At 36.4% G+C, this 25,543-nt stretch overlaps 1 protein-coding gene across 3 annotated transcripts in view; it reads right to left on the reverse strand.

The window, feature by feature from the left end:
* Window positions 1-20,495, reverse strand: part of ttll7 (tubulin tyrosine ligase-like family, member 7) — a 254,532-nt gene extending 234,037 nt beyond the window's left edge. For 2 of the 3 annotated variants that reach the window (XM_039735295.1, XM_039735293.1), the window contains exon 1: window positions 20,407-20,495. The gene's annotated coding sequence lies outside the window, so the exon portion shown is untranslated. Of the gene's footprint in view, window positions 1-20,258; window positions 20,359-20,406 lie in introns of those variants that run through there. The other variant, XM_039735294.1, reaches the window with a different exon arrangement.
* Between the last annotated feature and the right edge of the window lie 5,048 nt (window positions 20,496-25,543).

The raw sequence follows: 25,543 nt of genomic DNA on the forward strand, positions 1-25,543 counted from the left end.
CTTCAAATATCCATCCTCATATCTGAGTATACGGGAAAGTCTAGGGGAGACCACTCACAGTTTTCAGTTTAACGAAACACCTTTATATTCTTTGCAGCTGTTGTTGTCATTAATGATAATAATCCATCTACTACATGTACATTCACACTTTAGCTATCCATAGATATGGCTTAAAAACCATTCATCACTCTGTAAATATCTCTCCATAAATAATGGTACATAAAAAATCTAATCGGGGGTTTAGATTACTTCTTTGAGATTTTAAATATTTGATCACAGGCTATATTAGAACTTTAGAGAACAATAGGTATATAACACAATTTTTGGAAGGGTTAAAATGTGGCAGTTTCTTTTGCTTTAGATGGTTAAGAAAAAGGAAGCATACATAAGAAATAAATGAAACAGTATGACAATAAATGATTTGAATATTTTCTTTCTTGCCTCAACTGGTTTTATAGCTTTGTTAGAGCTTTGTCTAACCCACCCTGCATAGGAGCATGAGCCAAAAGTATAAATAAAAAATAAAAAAAAAACACCGTTATTTGGTGTCTGGTTTTAGGTGTCATGCAGGCTTGGGATAGCTTACAAAATTGTAAATAATAGCAACTGTCTGCAGAAAAGATAGTGTAAAAATAAAGTAAAGGGATATTTAAAGCACCCTACATGTATTAACAAACATCCAATTATAGGGTTTTCAATAGCAGTATTGCACCTTAGTGCACGGTGAATTCCCACCTCAGAAAAACACATTTGCTTGTACCTTATTTCGTCTCTTCAGCACTTTTTTTCTTACCAAAAGGGAATTGAAGATAAGCCTACTTTTACTCTGTTGTTTATTGAATGAACACATGTGGCCACAGCTACAGTATGCAAATAGTCCATACTGCAACATCTCTCATAATAAATGGCATGTTTCTACTTTCCAAAAATGAACTACAAGAAAAAAAATATAATTTGTATTTACACATTGTACAGTACTGTGTTCCCAATAGCTTCAACATTATAAGGATTAATGATAATTTATTCTGGGCATGCATCATAAGGATGATGGAAAAAACTGCTGATTCTACTAATGACTTTTGCCAGCTTTAAAAAAAAAGTCTCATTTAAGTATATCTTTAATTAAATCATTAGGATTTTAATTTAATTAAATTTTTCATGGCCAAGAGTGAATTAAGATTTTAAAAAGCATCTAAAAGATGTGCATTCAACATAAGTATTATTTTTTGGTTGTGAGACAGGTTTGCATATTTGGTAAAGACTGTGCTTTTAGGAAATGAATTTTCCTGAATCGTGCACATTGTAAATGTGGTGTAGCATATCTGAGGTTAAAATCAATGCTTGCTCCCTAAACGTTTTATGAAACAACAAAACATACCAAACACATCAGAAATGACACAGAACAGTGGTCTCCTGTCCCTATTCATCTGTTCTCATTCCTGTTTTTTTTCCCAGTTAATAGCTCAGGGCCTAAAGTTAAAACTGTCCATCCATCCATTTTCTGGATGTAGTATTTTCAAGTAGGGCACTAGATGTGGATGGGTCATTAATCTATGACAGGGCAAATGTTTGAAGCTGCTAATCAAAGTAATAGCATGTCATTGAACTGTAAAACGAACAAACACAAACTAAACAGAAGGCATTCCAGCTGGGGAGTGAACCAGTTTCCAATTGCTAGAATGCAGCTGCGCTAACTGCTATACCACTATCCTACAACTGCTGGCAATGCTGTTGTGTACCTCCAAGAGCCAGGCTGTGATTGCCAGTACAGTATCTTATTCTATATTGCTGCATGTTGCTTCCATGTTCATATTTTCTCTAGGTAATCAGCTATTTTGTCTTATCCCAAAGAACTGCATGTTAGGTCAGTTGGTGACTTTAAACTGGCGTGGTGAAGAAGCCTGTAGGTTTTACTATGTCCTTTGCCAGACTGGACATTGTCCCTGTTTCATGTCTAATATTAAAGCAGCAGGCTCTAACTTGCTATGACCTTGTAATAATGCAACCCAAAAAATTTTTTTTTCAATTTCTATATTAGTATTAGTATATATTATACATACAATACTGCTGTACAAGTATCAGTTTCAACATTGTTCCAGTTATAATAATTACGGATAATTTAAAATGAGGACTGTACTTATTAATAACTTTATGAACGCTATAATTCAGTGTGTCTCCAAACTCTTGCCTGTATTTGTTATAATAAAACAATTTTGTTAATCAGAGAGTAGGCTGCTAGTGTAATTGGACAAGTGGGACTCAAGGATCACACTGATTACAGAGTTGTGTGCCTCTGGCTGTTCTTGCAGTAAATGGAATGTTTTGATTCATTGCATCAGTTGATATAAAATCACCCCAAATACAAGGAGGAGTTTCATTGATGTCATTATAGTTAATAAATGTTAAAAAAAACTGATTAAAGCCTAAACTAAAATAATAAATCACTTTCAAATTAATTTTACTATATGTCAATGGATACAAATGTGGAAAAGGCATGATTTGAAATAGTCAATTTTTATTGATAGAGAATGATGACAATGTGGAAATGATCATTTTTTAAACTGAGGACAGTAGGATATGATACGGTGACATTTAACAGATTTGGTAGTGTTTCTGAACCAGGAAATACTGAAAACAATGCAACATGAATTGCTCTGATTACTGCCACATCACATCTACAGTATGTTTCCTATTCCACTTTGCTCACAACCAGCTACCACTCCATCAAAAGATAATTCTTTTCTTTAACTGGATGTATTTAATTAAGTAGCTTGTTTCTTTGTTACATACAGTATGTTGTATATATGATTTATAAACATTTGTATTTTCACTAGAAAATAATAAAATGCATACCATTGTCATAATTGAACTTGCTTGTTAAGAAGTTAAGACTCAAGTGCAAAGAAAAACATAAAAAAAGAGTTCAGAAACAGCAATCCATTCATTCAGTACAAAATGCTCACTTTAACAAAATTCAGAAATTGGAATATTTATTAAGTGGAATTATAAGATGAAGATGCAAGACATTCCACAGTACATTAATTGAAACCACTGCTATAAATATAGATAATAACAAAACATGACAATATTAATAATTGTGGAAATTGTGATGTTAATATTACATAACTTGTGACCATTTGCCCAAAGGGAGTTAAAGTATATATTCTTAATATTTCCACTAAATACATACAATAATTCTAAAAGATAAAACTGCATTACATACTAAGTCATTAGTATTATATAACCAACAATTGCCTTTTATTAATACATTAACAAGGATGCAACTCAACAGCAGAATATTTCTGCTTCTAGTGTATAACAGGTGCAGATGATGCCAAGATAGGTGGATTGTCAGATAATCTAGAAGACTGTCTAGATTAGTAGTAGGAATTTCTTGTCTAGTTAATCTAGATTCATTAAATCGTTAGAAGGACTTGGACAGCATACAGGTTTGGGCAATTTTGTGGCAGATGAAATTTAATTTGAGTAAATATAAAGAACTACACACAGGAAGTAAAAATGTTGGATTTCAATACACAATGGGAGGTCTGAAAATTGAAAGTTCACTTTATGAGAAGGTTTTAGGAGTTATACTGGACTCTACACGATCAACTTCCAGAGAGTGCTCACAAGCCATTAAGAAGGCTAACAGGTTTTTCTGTATAGCCTCATGTGTAGAGTGCAAGTCAAATAATGAACTAGTGAGGCCTCGTCTGGAGTACTGTGTACAGTTTTGGTCTCCAGGCTACAAAAAAGCACAGAAGCACTACAAAAAGTACAGAGATGAGTGACTAGGTTGATTCCAGGGATACACAGGATGAGTTACAAGAAAAAATTTAAAAAGCTGAGCCTTTTCAGTTTAAGGAAATGGATATTAAGAAGTGACATGACTGAAGTGTTTTCAGATAATGAAAGGAATTAGTACAGTGACTAACTCTAGACTGAGTTCAAGAAGAGCACAAGGGTACTTTTGGACAAAAATCTTTAAATATATATCAGACAGCCTTGGTGTTACAATCACTCCTAACCCATTAAAAGATATATTTGGCGTACTCCCAGATGGGCTGAAAGTACATAAGGACAAATTGATTGTAACAGCTTATAGCACACTACTAGCACATAAACTTATCTTGCTTAACTGGATGAAATTCAATTCACCTTTTATATCTTGGTGGGCAATTGATGTTCTATATTTTCTGAAATTGGAAAAGAATCAAATTCTGATCTGTTCAAACCTTTTATAAAATATAGTAACACTTAATAAAAAAATAGAATAAGTACAGGGTGGTCCAGATCTAATTATGCAATTTTCATTACGCTATAACTTATTAAGTTTATCCATCCAGCCATTATCCAACCCGCTATATCCTAACTACAGGGTCACGGGGGTCTGCTGGAGCCAATCCCAGCCAACACAGGGCGTGAGGCAGGAAACAAACCCCGGGCAGGGCGCCAGCCCACAGCAGCTTATTAAGTTTATTACATAGAAAATCACCTGAAAAATCCCGGCCATCGACAAGTGTGCGAACTGACGACATGAAGAATCGTCTTTGTGCCCGAACTGGAATCGTCCCCGAATAAATCAAAGTCATCCAGATGATCTGGATCTGCATAATTAGATTTGGACCATCCTGTATTCATATGAGGGGAAAAAGATGTTTTTCTTTACTTTTTTCTCTGCTTTTGGCTCTCCTCTCTTTCTCTCAGGTATTAGTTGAATTCTTGTTTTGTTTTTGTACTGTTTTCTTTTAAAATTCTGCTGTTTTTTTTAGATTGACTTTGAAGTTATTAGTTGTTGTATAAGTTCTATAAATTTTATCTGCTGGATTGTATACTTTGTTACCTTTGTGATATAAAATTAATTAAATAAAAAGAACACAGGGAATTGGAAACTTATTAAGAGTAAATTACACACAAACAGTAGCAAGTTAAATTTTTCTACAAACAGAGAACCATTAACACATGGAATATATTACCAAGTAGTGTGGTAGACAGTAGAACTTTAAGAAACTAGACTAGACGTTATTTTGGAAGAATTAAGCAGAAAGGACTGGCAAGTTTTGTTGGGCTGAATGGTATGTTCTTGTCTAAATTTTTCTATTGTTCTAATTATTATAAGATACACACGTCTATACTGGTACACTGGCAAAGTACACCATTCTTTGTGCACCAGCTCACAAATAGTTACTGTCTAATTCACATACAGACATATAAACTAAAGCACACAGAATACAAAGGTCAAGACCACAGAATGAGTTTAACATAAAAATTTAACGAATGTACAGGTCATGGTCTGTGCAAGCTGATAAATTAGAAATACCATTCTCATTCATTCATTTATACGTCAAACAAAATAATTTTCTAGGTTTTTCTGGCTTCATACGACATTTTTATTTATAATGTTTCATCATTACAAAGTTACCCACATGGGGCACAAATTCTTTAGTACTGTATTGAAAAAATATCCATTTTCCACCCATTCATTTTCTAAGCCTAGTGATCTGTTTTTGGGTCATAGGGTGCCTGTGCCTATCAAAGCAGTAAGGGGCACAAAGTTGGAACCAGTCACTCACAGGGTGACAGTCTGCTGAATTTGACAAGTAACCCATTTTATCCTTCTTTGGAAGGAGGGAAGAAAACTCAAGCAATAATGAAAAGAATCTACAAACTTCAAATTAGGCCAAATTCAGAACTTTGTTGCTCTACAGGTTGCAAAATATTTGTATTCTGTGAAAATGTACTTTATGAGGGAGAAGACCATAAAAAGGGCTGTCATACATACAAAGCTCCATTAAATTACCAAATTTACAAAATATATTGAAATATATAAAGCTACTGTACAACTGTTTAAATAAATTTGGAAGATAGGCTCATATAATTTCATTTAAGACATCCGGGTAGCAGAGATAATGAGAAGACTAAATAGTAAAACTCATTTACAAACTTCTCCTCCTTCATTCCACTTTCTAATTAATACAAACTATATTTCCCAAAACTGAGATAAAATTTAAAAACCCTAAAATATGAATATGTTTGTCTGTTTAGGGGTTAAACAGTAGGTCTTTCAGATTTCATTGAGAAATATGGAAAGCTGTTTCAGATAATAGACAAATAGCTGGATCTATTTACTCTCACTATCTAAAGCAGAACAATGAATTGCAAGAGAAATCAAAAATAGAAACCCAAAACGAAATCAAAGGCAGCTCATGGTGACCACAAGTCAGTAAGACACCACCTATTACAGCATTGTTGAATTTAGTACATCCTGGTTGAGACACAAGTCCATCGCAACACACTTTGAACCCACAATGGATCAATTTAGAAACATTAATTAACTTAATTGATTGATATTTCTAATATGGATACATGAAGAAAACCAACACAGACACTGGAAAAACACACAATTCCACACAAATAACTGGGCACAAATTTGAACCAAGGACAAAAAGCTTAACTACTGTTCTGCTCATTACTAATACTAAGCATTGTATTCATATTTAAAATCTGAAAGGTGCTAATTGTTTTTGCACCTTTTCATTTGCAGAATTAATATTTGTTCTCTGTATTCTTTTTATTTAAATTAAGTTTGAAGGGGGAATGATCACCTCTGGTATTGAGCATTTTGGTGATTTTATCACAAACACAAAATACAACTTGACTGGAATATAAAGTGTGGTAGAACAAAAGCAGGATCAGGTCATTGCCATTTAATTCAAATTATTGTAAGAAACTGGTTGGAACAAAAACTGCAGTCACAGTGGTATTCCAAGAACATGGTTGGCTACACTGAAACTAAATAATCTTAAGTGTGGCTGTGAGGAACTACAATTTAAACTGATGAAATAACAGTACACATCAGAAAATAGATAAAAAGTAACAGAAGTAAGATGCTAAACAGTGGCTAGGGCAGCACAGAGGCACAGTGGTAGCACTGCTGGATTGCAGTAAGGAGACCAGGGTTTGCATCCCAGGAACTCCCTGTATAGAGTTTGCATGCTCTCCCCATGTTTCCACCGGATGCTCCAGTTTCTTTTCACAGTCCAAACATATGCAGGCTAGGTGGACTGGCAGTATTAATTTGGGCCTAGTGTGTGGTTCGGGTGTGAGCGTGTGTGTCTGTGTGTGTGTTCTCCCTGAAGTGGACTGGCACTCTGTTCAGGGTTTGTTCCTGCCTTGTGCTCTGTGTTAGCTAGGACAGGCTCCAGCACCCCACCGTGACACTGTTAAGGAATAAAAAGGAAAAACTTAAAATATCTATTTTTTTTAATTTTACATTCCTTAAAGAATTATCTGTCTTAGTGCTGTTTAGCAAACTAATTCTCTAACAATGGGCATCAATAGCCCCTAATCAAATATATAATCATGCTTTAGAAGATCTGCAACCATTATGAACTCTGACTGACTCTTTTTTTATGCTATTTCTCCTCTTAGTATTCTGCTGGGGTAGAGGTCAGAACTGCTGTTTTGCAATTATTCTACTCCTGTCCAATGACTTAATGTATACTAACATTTTTAAACCTACTTAATTCAATTCTAACGCTCATGCCAACACTTGTACATGATAAATCAATGGGTTCACCATTATCCAAACATACATGTGTCTATGAATGTGGGAAGAAACCTGTAATACATAGAGAAAAATAACACAAACATGAGGAAAAAGTGCAAAGTCACACACAGGTATCAGACACAGGATTCAAACATAGCAAGCTGGGTCTTTGACTATCTGTGGAATGCAACATCAATTTCAATTTCACTTTATGCATGTATACATTCAGAATGCTTAAAACTATAATACGATATGGTAATGTACTATGCTTTGTAATATTTGCAAGCTTAAAAACATATGTTTCTGTTCTTAAATATAGCAACCATTGGGATTAGGATTCAGCGTATACTGAAATAATGCAGTGTCATCTAATTTCACAATTGTGCTTATCATATTCTTGAGGACAAAGAAGGAGAAGGGCAGCCAGTTGAACAGCATCAGGAAAACTGAAATGTTGGCTTTAAATAAGGACCAGGGTACCCCAGAAATTTATTTTCTCTAGGATGGCTATTAATTTGAGTTCTTCTTTTCCTCTGTTCCACTGTCAGCAGAAAATGTTTCAATTTTATGTTAACATTTATTTAAATCAGCACAACCTAGTATCTACTGTATATAACTACTGAAATGATCTTTTCTTTACCTGTTTGTTTACCTCGATATATGTGTTTATGTATGCCACTGTTACAAGGCTATTACTCTATTATAATGAAACCTGTGTAAACACCCTATGCCCAAACTCAATGAAAAGTTTAATATCGGAATGAACTGAACTGAAATAAACTGATACCCATAAAATAATTTACCATGAATATACACAGCTCTGGGACCAGTATACAATTTAATTTGACTATAGATTTTCAAGCGTTTATTCCATGCTATGAACCACAACCTCTGAAGAGCATTTATATGTGTTTTTTTTCCAAGGGTTTCAAGTATTCATAAACACACACACTAGATCTCTTTTCTTGCTGGATTTATATGGTGTTTAGTATGTAGCAGTGATATTCTCAACATCCCAAAGAAAGCAACAGAATCTTAAATAGCAACTGCCTGCCACTGCAGTTGATTTGAGCCCTTCAAAATCTTTATTGATTTTCCAGAAACAACAAGAGTAAGAGTGGCAGAGCTACCTGACAATAAACCACGATAAAGAACACAAATTTAACACCATTCAATTAAAATGTACAAAACACAGTATTAAGATGGCAAACTACAGAAAAACTAAATTGCTGAAATACCATGCATATTGCAGCCTTTCTTTCATCCATGCTTTTTATAATCTCTTAGGGAGATGCATTGCATGAATATTCAGATTATCCCATAAGACAGAAGATGCAATTTTCAGCCAAATTTAGCTGACAGTACATGATAGATAGATAGATAGATAGATAGATAGATAGATAGATAGATAGATAGATAGATAGATAGATAGATCCAGACCATTTCATTTCAAATCAAACAATTTAGATTCTACATTCTCAAAATCAAATTGACCATGTCCTGTTTGCTTCATCAGGCTGTGATCTTCAACTTTCTCTGGATCGGTTCACGGCTGAAGCGGCTGGGATGGGAATCAGCACCTCCAAATCCAAGACCATGGTCCTCAGCCGGAAAAGGACCATGGAGTGCCATCTCAGGGTTGGGAGTGAGATCCTGCCCCAAGTGGAGGAGTTCAAGTATCTCGGGGTCTTGTTCACGAGTGAGGGAAGAATGGAGCATGAGATCAATAGGTGGATCAGTGCAGCGTTCGCAGTGATGTGGGCTCTGCATCGGTCTGTCTTGGTGAAAAAGGTGCTGAGCCGAAAGGCAAAGCTCTCAATTTACCAGTCGATCTATGTTCCTACCCTCACCTATGGTCATGAGCTATGGGTAGCGACCGAAAGAACGAGACCACGAATAAAAGCGGCCAAAATGAGTTTCCTCCGCAGGGTGTCTGGGCTTTCCTTTAAAGATAGGGTGAGAAGCTCAGGCATCCGGGAGGGGCTCAGAGTAGAGCTGCTGCTCCTCCGCATCGAGAGGTGTCAGATGAGGTGGCTCGGGCATCTGATCAGGATGCCTCCTGGACGCTTCCCTGGTGAGGTGTTCCGGGCACATTTCACCGGCAGGAGGCCCTGGGGAAGACCCACGACACACTGGAGGGACTATGTCTCGCGGCTGGCCTCGGAACACCTCGGGATTCCCCTGGAAGAGCTAGAAGGAGTGACTGGGGAGAGGGAAGTCTGGGCATCTCTGCTCAAGCTGCTGCCCCCGCGACCCAATCTTGGATAAGCGGAAAAGGATGGATGGATGGATGGATTCTCAAAAATTTTACTTAAAATTTGTTATATTATAAGGCCAATTTGGACAAGATAAAGCAACATAAAAGAATCTTATTCTGCGTATTCATTCTGCAGAAAAAAAATTGGTAACCAGGAAATTATAGAGAAATGTTGATCAGTCCCATTCTTTTGAGATCATGATAGTCAGGCCCAAGTGTGTACTTCCTGTTTTACACACTTTTCTCGATTAATAAATATTTTTTTTTTTTTGGTCTTTGTCTTGTGCATAAAAAACACAACTGACACAATATTAGAAGGTTGCTGAATAAAATAAGTATATTGTACTAATAGTTTCAAATGGAAACAATGTTTTAAAAAAGATTAGTATGTCCTTTCTAATATAATGTTAAAATAAAAGCAATGTTTATACTTGAATGATTAAACATTTGAATTATAGTTTGTTATATTTTTGCATTACATTGTTACCTATAGCAAACCTGTATTTTCTTACATTTTTAAATATATGGTAATATGGGTAATGTTCTGTTAAATTAAACAAGCAAAATATAAAATAATGCAATTCTAAAAATACTATTTGGTTATTTGTTACTTTGACAATCATGCTAGAAACAAGGGTGATAACAAATGGCTTACAATACTGTAAATGTGGACAGTATATACAGTAGTTATGGTACAGTGGGTGGCATTGAACCTTTCAAGACTTGGATCTCATTTTGATTCAAGGCTGGTGTGCCATCTCTTTAGAGTTTTGCAGTTCTCCTGCCTTTTTTATGGGTTTCATTCAACTTTCTCCCATAGTCTAAAGGCATGCTGAATGCCTTACGATGGACTGTCATTTTGTCCATGGTTACTTCTTGCCTTGAAACCAGTGCTACAAGATAAAATTCTGCTCCCCATTTTCCTGTATTAAAAGGTGGTTTAAAATGCATTGTGAATAAACATATCACAGTCAGTAAAATTAATAATCAAGGTATTTCTTTTTCTATATGACTTCATTTTCTCATAAGCAATTACAGGTTGTTTGCTGTAAACAATCAATCATATCATGCTTAGGTTTTTTAACACATGCCACCCAGGATTATTTCTGGTCTCACTGCTGGATTAAACCCTGGATCTCCATTACCACAAATTGGTTAAAACAGGTTCAAAAGTGGATGGATGAATGGATAATTTACAAAAAAAAATTGAATAGCAGTTTTTTCATTTGTAAAAACACATGATAAAGAAAGATTTAAGACTAAATCTAATACAATTGTAGATTTAATTATTGTAACTTTCCTTGAATTAAATGTACTGATGGTCTCCTAAATAGTTCAGTTAAAATTATCTGAGGAGTATGTTTGAACTTATACGATTACATTACTTTTTTATATTCCAAATATTTTGCAATTGATACACAATGCTAAGCACAACGTCTTAAATCCAGTATATGTAACATTAAATGGCTGGCTGGTTGGTTAACATTAAATGCCCATTTCTCTTGGCATTTGTCATATGACTGGAATTCTCATGCAAGTGCTCGAGCAGACAGATCTTTGTATCATGTTACACAATTTACCTTTTTATAGCAATATACAGCTATATCCTGATGATACTGAGGGACCACAAGCCTTATTTATCTCTTACTTGACCTTTTAGGCAATTTTGGAGATCTCCTGTATTAGAAAATTGTCTAGACCAAGTCTGCCTTATTCTTGTTACATATTTCTCAATAAAGATATCAAGTGTAATATACTTTAAATATGTTTGTTTTTCACTGGATAATGTCAACAAATCACAGCAACAAATATACATGTACATAAAAAACAAAAGCAGGTTATTTTGTTTGCTATTATTAAATAGTCTACAGTTTGTGGTTGGCAGTACAATGGTGCAGGGTTTAGTAGGGTTGCAACGATTAGTCGACATAATCGACAACATTGACTACAAAAAATTGTTAACGCAGATTTTTTATTATCGACGCGTCATAAACAGAACCTTCAACAGAGGCTCCAGTCACAAAGAACCACAGTGGTTTTTGTAACTGCAATGCACTACATGAACGTCTGAGGGCAGTATCCTTTGTTTTTGTTTGTCAAGACACACACAGTCCTACCAACCCAAGCATCCTGAAGCTGTGATGTCGCCGACCCTCGACAGGTAAATTCTAGTGAGTAAAGTTAGTGTCACGTGTTAACATTGATGTTTGTACTATAAGGTGTTTATCAAGGTTTCGACAATGATAGTTAACCCTTAAACCGACACATACTTGGGGGTTAATGCACCACTGGACACCAAATACTTTTTAGCTGCACTTTTTAAGTAAACATTACAATTCAGAAAGAAAATGTGAAATTTTAACGTAACACATATTTTTTTCATGCAAAGAGCATCACAATTACTGCAACACTGATCATTTTATACACTGCAAATGAACTGTAAAAACTATAAAAAAAAAACAAAAACTACTGCAACAATCTATTACTATATGTTCAATATGCAACTGAAGTCATTGATGAAATTCAGTAAATCACCGAGCCAACTGTGTTTGAACTGGCTGCATGCAAACACACAGGGGTAAACGCTGATGATTGCAGGCTTGTCTAGTGCAGCGGCTGAATCCCAGAGACAGTGTTGCTGCAGTTCTGCCAGGACCGGCAGTGCTCGTGAGCTGGCTGCTCAACGAATATATGGCACTGACTGATCAGCTCCGGCGTGCTGGCAAATTGCACTGAGAAACAACTTTAGCCGGTTGCGGAGTTCAATGAATGTACGTCGCCGAATATATGTCGCCGCATATACTCAGCTTCGGCATGCTTCCAAATTGGACTGGAAACTGACTCTAGCTGGTTGCGCTGTTCAACAAATGTACTTTTCTGAATATACTCGGCTCCGGTGTGCTGGCAGTAATTACCTTGTTACATATTTTAGTCTGTTATTTTTTTTATTTTGGCATAATATAGTACATGAAGTGATAAACTACAACACTTTTCTTTCAGAGTGTGATGATTAAAACATCTTTCTCTGTCTGCAAAATCATTCTTATGTATTCCTACTACCTCTACTCCCTCTGAGCATCTCTTCTCAGCAGCTGGGGACATTGTCTCAAAGAAGAGAGCCAGCCTCACACCAGAGCACGTCGAAATGCTCATGTTCCTGCACTGCAATCAGGAATACTGTATATGAATTGAATCTTTTATAAACTGTACATTATTATTTCACTTTATTTGGATTGAAGCTTTCTTTAAACTTTTGGACTTTAAGACACACCAGTGGCCATTTTTGGTTAAGTTAAATGCACTTTTTGTGTTTAAAGACTATGTGCACTTTAGTTTATAGTTATAGTTTAATGTATTTCTTTTTTATTGTGATGGTCACACTAATATAAAAACACCTGATTATTTTCAAATTCATATGTTTCACTGGTTGTTATTTTATTTTGGAGAGACGTGAGCTGATGAGGTAAGACATGCACTGGAGCCCAGAATAGGATGTGCAACCACAGGTCGCAGGCATCAAAACAGTCAGGCATGAAATAATCGGGACTAATCGACTAATCAAAAAAAAAAATTGAACGATTAGTTGACTACCAAAATTGCAGCCCTAGTGTTTAGCATAGCTGCCTAATAGTTCCACAAAACTGAATCCTTGAAAGGACACTATCTATGTGGAGTTTACAATTACCACAAACATGTATTGTAGTTTAAATGGCAATACAAATTTGGCCTGCTGTTGGTCCAGTATGCTGATGCTACTAGGACAGTTTGTAGGTCCCCATGGCCCTAAAGTGGAATATGGAGGTACAGAAAACATTTGGACAATTGACCAAGAGTAGAGTCAATGTGGTTATTTTCAGGTCAGCATTATAGAAATATATCTAATCTTATTTACACACTTGAGATTGGAGGCCCAGCAGAGACCTTAACTGCAATAACAACACGGCAATTGACAAAACTGCACCACTAATAGGGGAGGTGATGCCCCAATATCATGAACAGTATGGAGCCCTCAAAACAGTTAGTCTGGTGCATCAGTATCAATGCCTGTCATACTAGTATACATTTTGCTTCACAAGTATTGGAAGACTTTACTTTACTTTTACTTTAGAGATTACTCAAATGTAGAGGTTGTAAAGAAAGCGTACCCATTGAGTATTTTGCCAGGAATGTGGATGTGGGTTTTTCAGGGTTATGTCTCCAGTTCTAGTCAGGTAGGAAGCAGACTGCATCTCAAACTTTTGTTTTTCATCTTTTTCAAAAAGTGTGAACAATAAGCTGTAAGTTTAATATATCACATGCTTAAAAACGTTGAGCCTAAGACAACATTAACCAACTATTAACACACTACAAAACACACCATGTATGGCATACTTTATATCCTGTGCAGTATTCATACAACACTAGACCAAATACTGTAACAAATGCACTGGATATGAGGGAACAGATTGTGAAGTAGGATGAAATCTTTGGAAACTTTAGAAATAATACTGCATGATGTATGGTCATGTGAATGAACAATTATACAGCAATTATACCATATATATATATGTTTTTTCAAGAGAAAAATTATTTGCTTCTTTTCAATCAATGCTGAATGTGGACATTAGGTCCACTGTAAATATAATGAAACATTACTTTTGTATTGAATTACAAAATTATAAAATAATATTCCCGACAAAAACACAAAATATTTAATTAAACAGAAACTAAAAGGCTTGTATCACCTAGCAGACAACACACAAAGGACAAGAATATTGGTTCAACATGACACCTCAGATTTCACATAAAAGTTATGTTTCATTTTGAAGCCATTTAAAGAATTGCAGGCAGCACGGTGGCGCAGTGGGTATTGCTGCTGCCTCGCAGTTAGGAGACCCAGGTTCGATTCCCGGGTTCTCCCTGCGTGGAGTTTGCATGTTCTTCCCATGTCTGCGTGCAGGTTAGGTGCATTGGCGATTCTAAATTGTCCCTGGTGTGTGTGTGTGTGTGCTCGCGCATCCTGCGGTGGGCAGGCACCCTGCCCAGGGTTTGTTGGCTGGGATTGGCTCCGGCAGACCCCCGTGACCCTCTAGTTAGGATATAGCAGGTTGGACAATCGATGGATCGATGAAGAATTGCATCCTACAGTAATCTGCAATGATTTTTTTTTTTCTATTATGAACTCTGTTGGTACAAAAAGAGGAAGACCCAGCATGCTATTAAAATATGTTTTGTGTCTGCAATGCAAAATCCTTGTGTTTTCAGGCTGCACAGAAAATCTGCTCTTCTGGCGCAGCAGTAGCACAGTAAAACATGCTGTTATTTCCAGCTGACCTAATTTTAGTCAGTCTCCAAAAACTATACTTTTAACACATTTGTTGAACTATTTTGAGTGATAATAACAAAACAGAACAGTGTAAAACAGAGAACATCCCAATGGAAAATAATGTAACACTATAGACTGAACCTTGGTTATTTTTCATGCCAAAACAAATACTGTTTTATGATCCTATAAGCGACCACTAGAGATGGACATGGACTATAAAAAAACTAAAAAATACATATAATACAACCAGTTTTAGAATTTCATATGGTGCCCTACTAGAAATGTTAAGTTCCATTCAAAGTAATTGATAAAATTACCTTTACCGGAAAAAATAAGCATTTTTCTGTGTATAAAAATACAGGGTGTCTGTGCTGTGAAGCACAGAATAAAAGTCAAATGCTGTAGGTAAAAGTGAAAGGAGCAATATAGAATAGAAAAAACATAGTATACTATCCATCCATCCATTCATTTTTCTAACCAAGTTCTCCAGGGCAGGGTCACAGGGCAGCTGGAGCCCATCAAAGCAATCATCTGGCGCAAGGCAGTAAGAAGGCCTAGGCAGGACACCAGACCATCACAAGGTGAGCACACACGCACACACACACAAGTACACTAAGGCCAGTTTAGCAACACCAATTCACCTAACCTTCTTCTTACCTGTCGTATTCAAATATTACAAATGAAAATGTCAGTTTTGAATTAAAATGATAAGTTTGAACAAAGTATAATTTATTTTGAATCTGCCGTTTAGTTGTTTAAAGAAAACAACCACAACACTTTATAATCTGAAGTAGGTGTAACAAATGCCACTGAAAATGTAACTTTGCAGTAATGCCCAAAGGCTACATAAAATGTCACACATGAATTTAACATGAATGAACAGGCAAGAATGGCTCATTCAGAGACAGCAACCAAGAAAGCCTGCAGCATATATTGAGCATATATTTGCTTATAACTAGACTGCTACCAAACGATAAACCTTTCACATTAATATTCTGACTTCTGCATTATACCACCTAACACTACAAAGAGCAAAATGAGCACAAAGTGAAGATCAGAAGTGATTTTGGCTACAAATTATAATAATTGCAGTTTTCTAAGATTATGCAATGTTTATTTCTATTAGATAAAAGCCAAGCAAAATGACACCTTTTATTGCTTGGCTTTTCTCTACATTCATGTTGACTAACACGGTACAACACCCTAGTACTATTAGATAAAGTATTTTTATTACAATAAAAATATAATGCATAAACCAAGACCTTTAAATGTTTCAAATTTTGTATTTGACACCTGTGAATAATCATGACATTTAAACAACTTGCCAAAATACTGTACAGTAGCTTTGTTTTGCTAGATCTAGCAATATATATACAACGAAGCAAGATAGAATTTAATTTAAATTCAAACGAAGATCACACCCAGAGAAAAACTGTAAAAACAGAGAAAATATTACTTTAGATATAATGTACTCTCTGCTAGCAGGAAAGTAAGAATAAAAATATAACCAAATAAGAAATGAGCAGAGTAAATCAAGGAACATGTTAAGTGACAAAATGTGCTTGCTCAGCAGGCAATGAAGCAAGTGAGAAGTATATTCCAAAAGACAAGCTACACCACTGAGTGAGGATTTCCTGTTTACATGCTGTGTCCATTATTCATATGTAAAGCCAGCTGACCATCTTAAATATCAGAATTTGCTGTTGTCCATGCAAATGAGCTCCGTGAGATTAGAATTGCGGTGAAGTTAGATATATATTCCACTTGCCTCAAAAATGGTTTAATTCTGTATGTTTCTCAGATTCAATAGTACATAGACACATTCCATATTCCTATGGCCCCTTCCACTACATGCACAGCTTATGTGGCCGCAATTTAACAATAGATTTCTTTTTTGCCCTTTTTGCTTAACAAGAAATTCTAGTGTTAAGTGGAACCCATTGTGTGCACAGCCAATGTTATGTATCTTCCACCAGATTAGTAATTCTTTTATATTTACCATAATTATTATAGCAGACTAAGACACTTTTAACATGAATTAAGGATTTTGTTTATATTTTATTGCATAATTTTCTGAAACCCACTTAATTCAATGAGTTTTGTTAAAAAAAATTAAAATGCAACATTTTTGTGTTTAAAGAATTTGGGAAGGAAATCAAACAGTTTTATTGTCTTCTACTAATCTCAATTAATGGGCTGGATTTTAAAAGCAAATTATCAGGCTTACTGGTATAAAATGCCTTAGTATAAGTGGTGAGTGCCAGGAGCTATACTGGAGTATGCCTTTCTACATATTGTCCTGTTAATGCTGCCTTTGCTGTCAAGATCTGCACTGGCTCCACATTACCCTCAGATGGCTAGAGAGGTATGAAAAATCACTGTTGGATTTACTGTGATAGTTTTGAAAAAAAAAAAAAAAGTTTGTTAGACACATTAAATATTTCCCTGAATTTCTATGTGATCTAAGGATGTTTGGGGTGTAAGAATATTTCTACCTAGCACAAATCAGTGAGGACAGAAGGAAATACATCATCCAACATATATGTTAGTACTAAATTCTCACTATACACAAGAAGCTGCCATGGGTAAACCTTTATTAAAAAGATAGAGCCACACTCAGAGCCATCAAAGACAAAATCCACACGTTACACCTAAAAAGCTACAACCAATCATTATTTTATCAAAAATTAAGCCAGTCGAAAGAACTGAATTGTCTGTTAGGCCACTCAGAGCTCAGGATTCCGCAGCACCTAATTTTCAACACAATGATTCAACATCACACTTCTACAAAGAGTGTTTATAAGACCTATTCCTGTGTGTCTGTGTACACATCCTGCAGATTCACACTTATAAACTGTTTAAGGGCCAAGTGCCTCATGGATTTTCTACTTTAATTACAAGTTATTTATATATTATATATTACTAAATATACATTATTTTTGAACATTTCTTCACTCATTGTAGCACATTTTCAATTACAACTATTGGGAGAATCACTTTTGTAGAAACAGTTGAACAATTTCTCAACATATTATGTGAATTATATACACATATTTATAAACTGTATTGTTATGTCATTTTCTTCATCCATCTTTGAAAACAACTTTATTCTAAGCTCTGTTTTTGGGTCCCTCAGAATCTACCTTGTCCAAAGCAGATGCCAAGTCATTAGATCCACTGATAACATTCTTAAACCCAATTCCTGGTTGCAGGAATGAGCACTGGGCAGGAAACAGCCATAGACAGGGTGTTGTATACTCCTCTCACATGCAGAGCCACACTCCCTTTCACACTGGAGTAAATTTAGAGCCACCAATTAACCTAAAATGAATGTCTTTGGAAATCGGAGTAAGTAGAAAGACTTTGCAGACCATACATGACTTGCAACAATGATTAGAATTTTAGCCAGACTCATTTGTGCAGCTTGTTAATTTGTAATCCAGGAAAGAAATACACTCCGATAAAACATTCTTAATACTTGATTGAAAAGTTAAAATGATCAGCTTACCTAATTGCACTTACCAAAATTTTAAACCTAACTGATATCAGGGGAACACAGTGGCACAGTGTTTCTCAATACCCCAAAGCTTTACCAGGATTAGATACCGATACTGTAGGGATAATCTTACACTACGTATATTAGCACTTTAATTTTAGGTTCCTTAAACATTCCAAAGACATGCTGGTCAATATGCATGAGAATGTGTGTGTGTGTGTGTGTATGCCTATGGAAATGGACTGGTATTCCATTTACGATTAATGTGTCTAATGTTGCCAAGACAGTCCTTGGATTGTCACAACACACTTGTTGGTTAAAGCACATTACTGCTGCAGTTTTATAGCGTTTCCATCCATCCATCCATTTTCCAACCCGCTGAATCCGAACACAGGGTCACGGGGGTCTGCTGGAGCCAATCCCAGCCAACACAGGGCACAAGGCAGGAACCAATCCTGGACAGGGTGCCAACCCACCACAGGACACACACAAACACACCCACACAACCAAGCACACACTAGGGCCAATTTAGAATCGCCAATCCACCTAACCTGCATGTCTTTGGACTGTGGGAGGAAACCGGAGTGCCCGGAGGACATCCACATATACTCTATTTAGATTATAATATGGACTTTAGTTTAGCACAGTTTTTAATTTTGTATAAAGTACAATCTATTAACTTTATACAATATAAAGACTGATTCCGCATTTGCTGACTAACTTTAGTATCTTAAAGCAGCATACACACATAGAAGCTGAATAAAAAAATAGCAAAGTTTGGACAGATGTAATTCACAATTCTTTGACCTTTATAGTAAGATATATTCAAGGTTCATAGAGGCAATACCTCCAGGTATATTATAATTAAAACTGCATTCTTAGTGTTCACACAATAGCTATATATAACTCACTACATATACTGTACATTTATTAAGACGGATAAATTATTTTTCGTTCAATAAATACATTTTATTAAGTGATTCCTGTGCTCGGGCGCTCATACTATTTGTAACGTTTCACGCTCCGGTCACCCAAAGCTGTCTGGTCACTGTAGGATAGGCCTACAGAATGTCATCAGTAGGAATAAGGTCAAAACCGTCTCTTTTGGTATATGTCACTGTCATCATGCGGGCCGACGTCATTTGCTGGAGGGGGTCTGCAAGATAACAATTTTTATTTTATTTTTCATTCTGGGACAGGTTGCACGGATTCGTTTCGTTTTAAATGAACCTGGAAATAAGGTCAGTTTCAAAGTTTAAATTTATATCACGCTGAAGAGACAGTCCTCCCTTGTCAAATGTGAGTATATGCAAGAAGCGAGTGAGCGTATATCGTTTAATTACTAAAAAGACTTGCACCTTGTTTAAATGAATGTCATGCATGGACCCTCTCCTCCCGGAAACAGCCTTCTGATGGTGATGCTCTATACAGGCTGCAGGCTGAACTTGCGCTCATAACTGGTTAGCAACAATCCTAAAAGCACCCGAAAGCTATGCTTGACCGCGGCCTTGGCCAGTTTTAGACATGATGTCAGTGAATATAGCATGTTCCAGTGAATTAACCATTCCGTGTACAATGAGAAGGTTTACCCTCATTCCCCCGTCGGATAATATTACAAAAAATCAATCACAACCAAATACGTCAGGCTTACCATTCCTGGCTGTATGAAATATTCCAGTGGGTGAATACTCTGATGCTCTTTGGGAAACGATGAAAATAATGACATGTCGCTCTAATAATTCATTCAAATGTATATATATATTTCGCTTTCTCGGGTACGTTGAAAAATAATATTATACCTTAAAATTCTCTGTTCTTTTCTTAGTGCCTCCGATGATGCAGATTTGTCCCCAACCCACCTCCTTGCCGGTGGTGCCTCTTTGTAGCCGCTGCCACTGTTAGGACTTCGAGGGTTAAAGCGGCCCGGGCGTCATCCATTCGTATAAACAGGGGTGGATAGTATATCAGTAAGCCCCAAAATCGAGAATATAAAGGAAAATAAATGTTAACATGTCTTATAATAGTATTATATTGTAAATATTTTATCATTTAATTATGTTTAGCTCTATATATTTTATTGCGATTCAAAATGTATTTGAGAATATGGAGTTATCCCCCCTCCTGCTCTAATATATCAGAATCGCTGTTTCTAGAGCAAACAGTAGACTTAGCAACACGAGTTAGATTGTAAGTTTAAAAAGAGACAGGCGAATTCATTTAAACATCGTACTATTAGCAGATATTTTTAGAATGTTAGTGTATAATATAATGTATTGATTTTACAGACTGATTTCGATTAGTTATTAAACTATTAATGATTCTGCAATATATCGGGAATGTGCGGAATTCAGGAAATCACGGAGGGATCGGTAATTTCTTGTCTTTTTTCTTATCAAAGAAGACAACTTAGTTTAAATAGTGTTTATAGTTTTATATACATTTTTATTTGTTCGCTGATCGAGAGCAACTTTTGCTCTGTCTATAATAATATTGTGAACTTCCTTGTTAATACCCATGTCCACAGTCGGTGCGTTTATTTTAAAGCAACGCAAGGAGTCTATTTCCCATTACGATTCTTCTTGTTCTAAATATGCCACTGCAATCTCCTTTTCTCTGTCATTCGGTTTTAGCAAACATCCGTGTATCATAAATTATGCTATTTCTTTTCGATTATCACATATCCTTCTTTCTTTGTTTCTTTTTGTAGAAAGTCGAAAGCTACTGAATCAGAAAGAAGACGCACAAACCAACTGCAAGGACCAAACTCTCAAGAGGCACCAAGCAGGGGACTAAATAGAGATCCCAAATCATCCAGGGCTCTTTTTTGTGGGGCAACTCTTGATAAAGAAGTTTGGTTCCAGAGCCTGGCTAAATATAGCTGGTACTGTATTTTTCCACTTCCTGCATAATTTCTAGCTCCTTTCATGCCAGAGATGTTACATTCTATGTGCCAAGAGTGAACCTTCACTGACAAGGTCTAGTATGCCAAAGTTTATTCCTTTTACCTGACTAGCCATGTTAGTTACTCTCACACTTCACTTGAGATGGGTGAGCTCACATGGCAGCTCCACACAGTTTTTTTGGGTTTATTCAGACTGGGCTGTGAGGTTCAGCCAGCCACTAGAGGGAATATCACTCCCAGGCTAGGTTTCAGGAGTGTGTCTTAGTATCCCCTGTTCCAAGAAAGGGCTACTTTAGGTTAATTAGAATGTTCATGAGGGTCATTTTTTGTTTGTCTACAATAGGAGCACATACAGTACAGTATTTCAAAATACCATACTTCTACACCTTACCTCTGTTCAGAATGAGTCCAACTTTCATCTTAGGAGAGGTGAAATACAAAAAGTCTGAAAGCCTTCCATTTAAAACCTCATTAATGGAAGCAGCTACAAGCAGCTCTAGCTAAAAGTTTTATGATGCTTCTCATGGAAGCAGCCCTAGGAGTCATTGGTTGACACCAGCATGAAAGGAATCTGTCCCATTTGAAGAAAGAGGCCTTCCATGTAGTGTTAGCAGGATGGTTCACAGATTAGTCTGAGGCTAAAATCAGGGCAGCTGGCACTAACCAAAAAAAAAGGACATGACCTTTAAGCTCAGAGTAGTTCTAGTAAACCATTCAGTGCTAAAGGGAAAGTAAACAGAACATTGCACATCTATCCATCCATTATCCAACCTGCTATATCCTAACTACAGGGTCACGGGGGACTGCTGGAGCCAATCCCAGCCAACAAAGGTCACAAGGCAGAAAACAAAACCAGGGCTGGGCGCCAGCCCACCACAGACATTGCACGTGCAGTTCTCAATAAGAGTCAGGAAAATGTTAACCTCAACTATGGTTGGAATACCACTGAAAGAGAAAGCACTTTGAGCAATATCTAAACCCAGTGCCTACTCTCTCCTCAGAGGAGACAGTGCCAAAAACATTGGTTGGAGTTGGGTCTGTCTCTGTGACTGAGGCTGCTTCAGTCATTAAAAACCCCGCAAGTAGCAAGGCCACATGAATGGATGAGATCAGAAGGGAAATGCTGGAATTACTGAAGGATCACATCCTTCCATTACCTAGGCAAAACCTTTACTGAAACATGCAAGTTAAAACCCAATAATTTAACCTTAGGGTCAAGGGAAGGAATCAATGTAGATTCCATCCCGACTGAGGAAGAGTGGAGCAACTATTTGGCCTTGTACAAATTCTTAAGGGGTTAAGTAAATGCCTAGGGGTTGTTAATCCTATCTAAATATGTTTTATGGACTTGGAAAACACTTATTGCTGTGTACCCCGTGGTTTCTTGAGGAAGGTTATTGAAGAATATGTGATTCCATGGCAGCTCCTGTATTCCTTTCTGTTCCTGAATTTGCAAGGCGAGAGATGTGATTACGTAATAGACATTCCATCTATTCTGTTCAGTGAGGGGCTGGACATAATATCAATATTTGGAGGATATTCAGTTTGGGAATCAAAAGATTGCATCTCTGCTGTTGGTAGAATATGTTGCCCTCTTGAACTCATCTTACTGTGACCTCCAACACACACTGGAACTCTCTGTAGCTGAACATGATGTGGTTGAGATGAGAAGTCTCACCTACAACTCTGAGGTCCTGATTCTCTTCCAAAAAAGAATAGCTTGTTTGCTACAGGCATATGGTATGCAGCTACCCCAGGTTGAGGAGTTCAAGTACATTGGCAACAGTATTACAAATATTGAAGTAGACTTTTGTGGTGAAGGAAAAACTAAGTCCTTGGATGAAGATGTCAACTGTATCAAGCTGTATATTCATCCTTAATCATGTGCCCAAGCTCTCAATGTGAGTGACTGAAATGAGGGTTCTGTGCAGGGTTGCTGGGTTCACTTCATATGACAGCGTGAAGAACTCAATAATATGAGTGAACCGTAGGATAGAAATGCTACTTCTCGGGATTGAGAGCAGCCAGTGGGAGTGGTTTCGGCATGTAATTAGGATGGCACCCATGGGAGATGCACCAGGCACAGATTACTTGAGAAAAGACCATATGGTAGACCCAGGACACCTTGCCATTATAACACTTGTTGACCGACCTGACAGTGTTGGGTATTCCTCATTAGTGGCTGGAGGAAGCTGTTGGATTTAGGGACACTTGATCAGCCCTGTTTAGCATTTTGCCACGAGAACCTTCACCCGAGAAAAGCATAATAACTGACCATTTGGGATAACAGCACATATCATACAGATATATCATAATGCATTATCCACTACTTTTGTTTAATTTCAACACGTTCATTTTTAAGCACAAAAAAAACTGCAGTTAATTATATAACATACAGTGTGACTGTAGTTTCTAGTATGCTGTACTCATGGATATGTTTGTAAATGTTCATTATTTTATTTTTATTTAATTTAGAAAGTATGATATGTTTAAAATAACATTTGTAATGCATAGTGCAATGGGTAAGTTTTACTGTGTAGCCGCTAAGATATAAATTATCCATTTAATACGTCTTTATTTTATACATGTATTTTGTACTAGGCAATAATTCTTTTTAAGTGCTTTCCATAGCAATTGGCAATACAATGCAAGATTCATCAAACATAACAATTAAGATAAAAGAATAATGTGAGATTATAAAATAATGTATTATGTAAATATGACAAAAAATCTGTCCTTTAGGACGAGATGATTGTTTTTGAAACATTTTTCTTTTAGAAGGAAGTTTCACAAAAAGGTAAAGCCCCTTTGTTTAGCTCAGTGTTTGTCTGTTTAAACGTGTCAAACTCCCCCTTCCAGTGTTTACATTTTATGAATACTTTCTTCAGCTTACAACATTGTCTTTACAGCAGTCTTCTGCCACATTGTATGAAAGGAATTTCACCAAACCCAGTCTAGGTACTTTTCACTCATTTATTCATGTTCCTAATCAATGCTGCTCTTTACGTCTAAACTTATACATTTACAGTAAGTCATCCATACTGTAATGTTGGCACTTATAGATATATGTGAATTAACATAGAAATGTAAAACACAGAAAAATGAGATAAGTTATTATTAAAATAACTAGGGGGTCCCCCCCACTTGCTTCGCTTGCCAATACCACACCCCCCCACATCTCTGCTGCTCACGTTGTGAAGAGGGGGACTGAACGCACCCCAAGGAGACATGGTTGCTCCTCCGAAACCCCCTCTTAAATGGTGATACAATGGGAAACAAATACAGTTTGTTTTTTTTTAACTCTTCTTTGCTCGATCAGCTGCTGGTTTGCTGCCGTGCCACGTGATCTGCATCTCGCACGGCTCTCTGAACATTTAAAAGCCTGTACAGCAGCTGTCCTACTCTTTGTCTTTTATTTCCGGCCCCGGGCATGGTTAAATCTTTTCTCATGGGACGTGAGTTCTTAATATTTTTTAGTTTATCATTTAAAAACAGAATAAGAATAAGAAAATCTAAAAAATCACATTAAAGTTCGATAAATATTGAAAAGAATGATGCCAAACATATATATGTAGGTTTTAAAATAAGCCAGATTTAAAGTGTGACAAAAAACGTGACATAAAATCGTTGCACTTTTAGGCGTATGATTTTATATATACTGTATAGAGTAGATGAATTAAAAACACAGAAAGGGTCCACACAATTATGTATATAAATGTATCAAATATAATACCAGCTGTAAAATTTCTTCCTTCAGTTCTTCTTATGATGATGCTTAATTAATGTAAACTTTAATATTCTCTGAAACACTGAATTGCAATAAAGTTATCAACTGTGGTGTGTAATGTGTGGTGGTTAGTGTTGATTGGTGAAAATATTTTTCGCAGTGAATATGCTGTATTTGCTGGAGACCTTATTCTCGGAACATTTTCCTGGACATTTGCCATGCAGCTGGCTTAGCAAAGTTTTTTCCCATTGCCCTATGATGCTTAGCAAGGCCAGCGTGACTTTAAAGAGCTGTAGCAGCCAATGTT

The sequence above is a fragment of the Polypterus senegalus genome, chromosome 14, assembly GCF_016835505.1.
Source record: "Polypterus senegalus isolate Bchr_013 chromosome 14, ASM1683550v1, whole genome shotgun sequence".
Lineage (NCBI taxonomy): Eukaryota > Metazoa > Chordata > Cladistia > Polypteriformes > Polypteridae > Polypterus > Polypterus senegalus.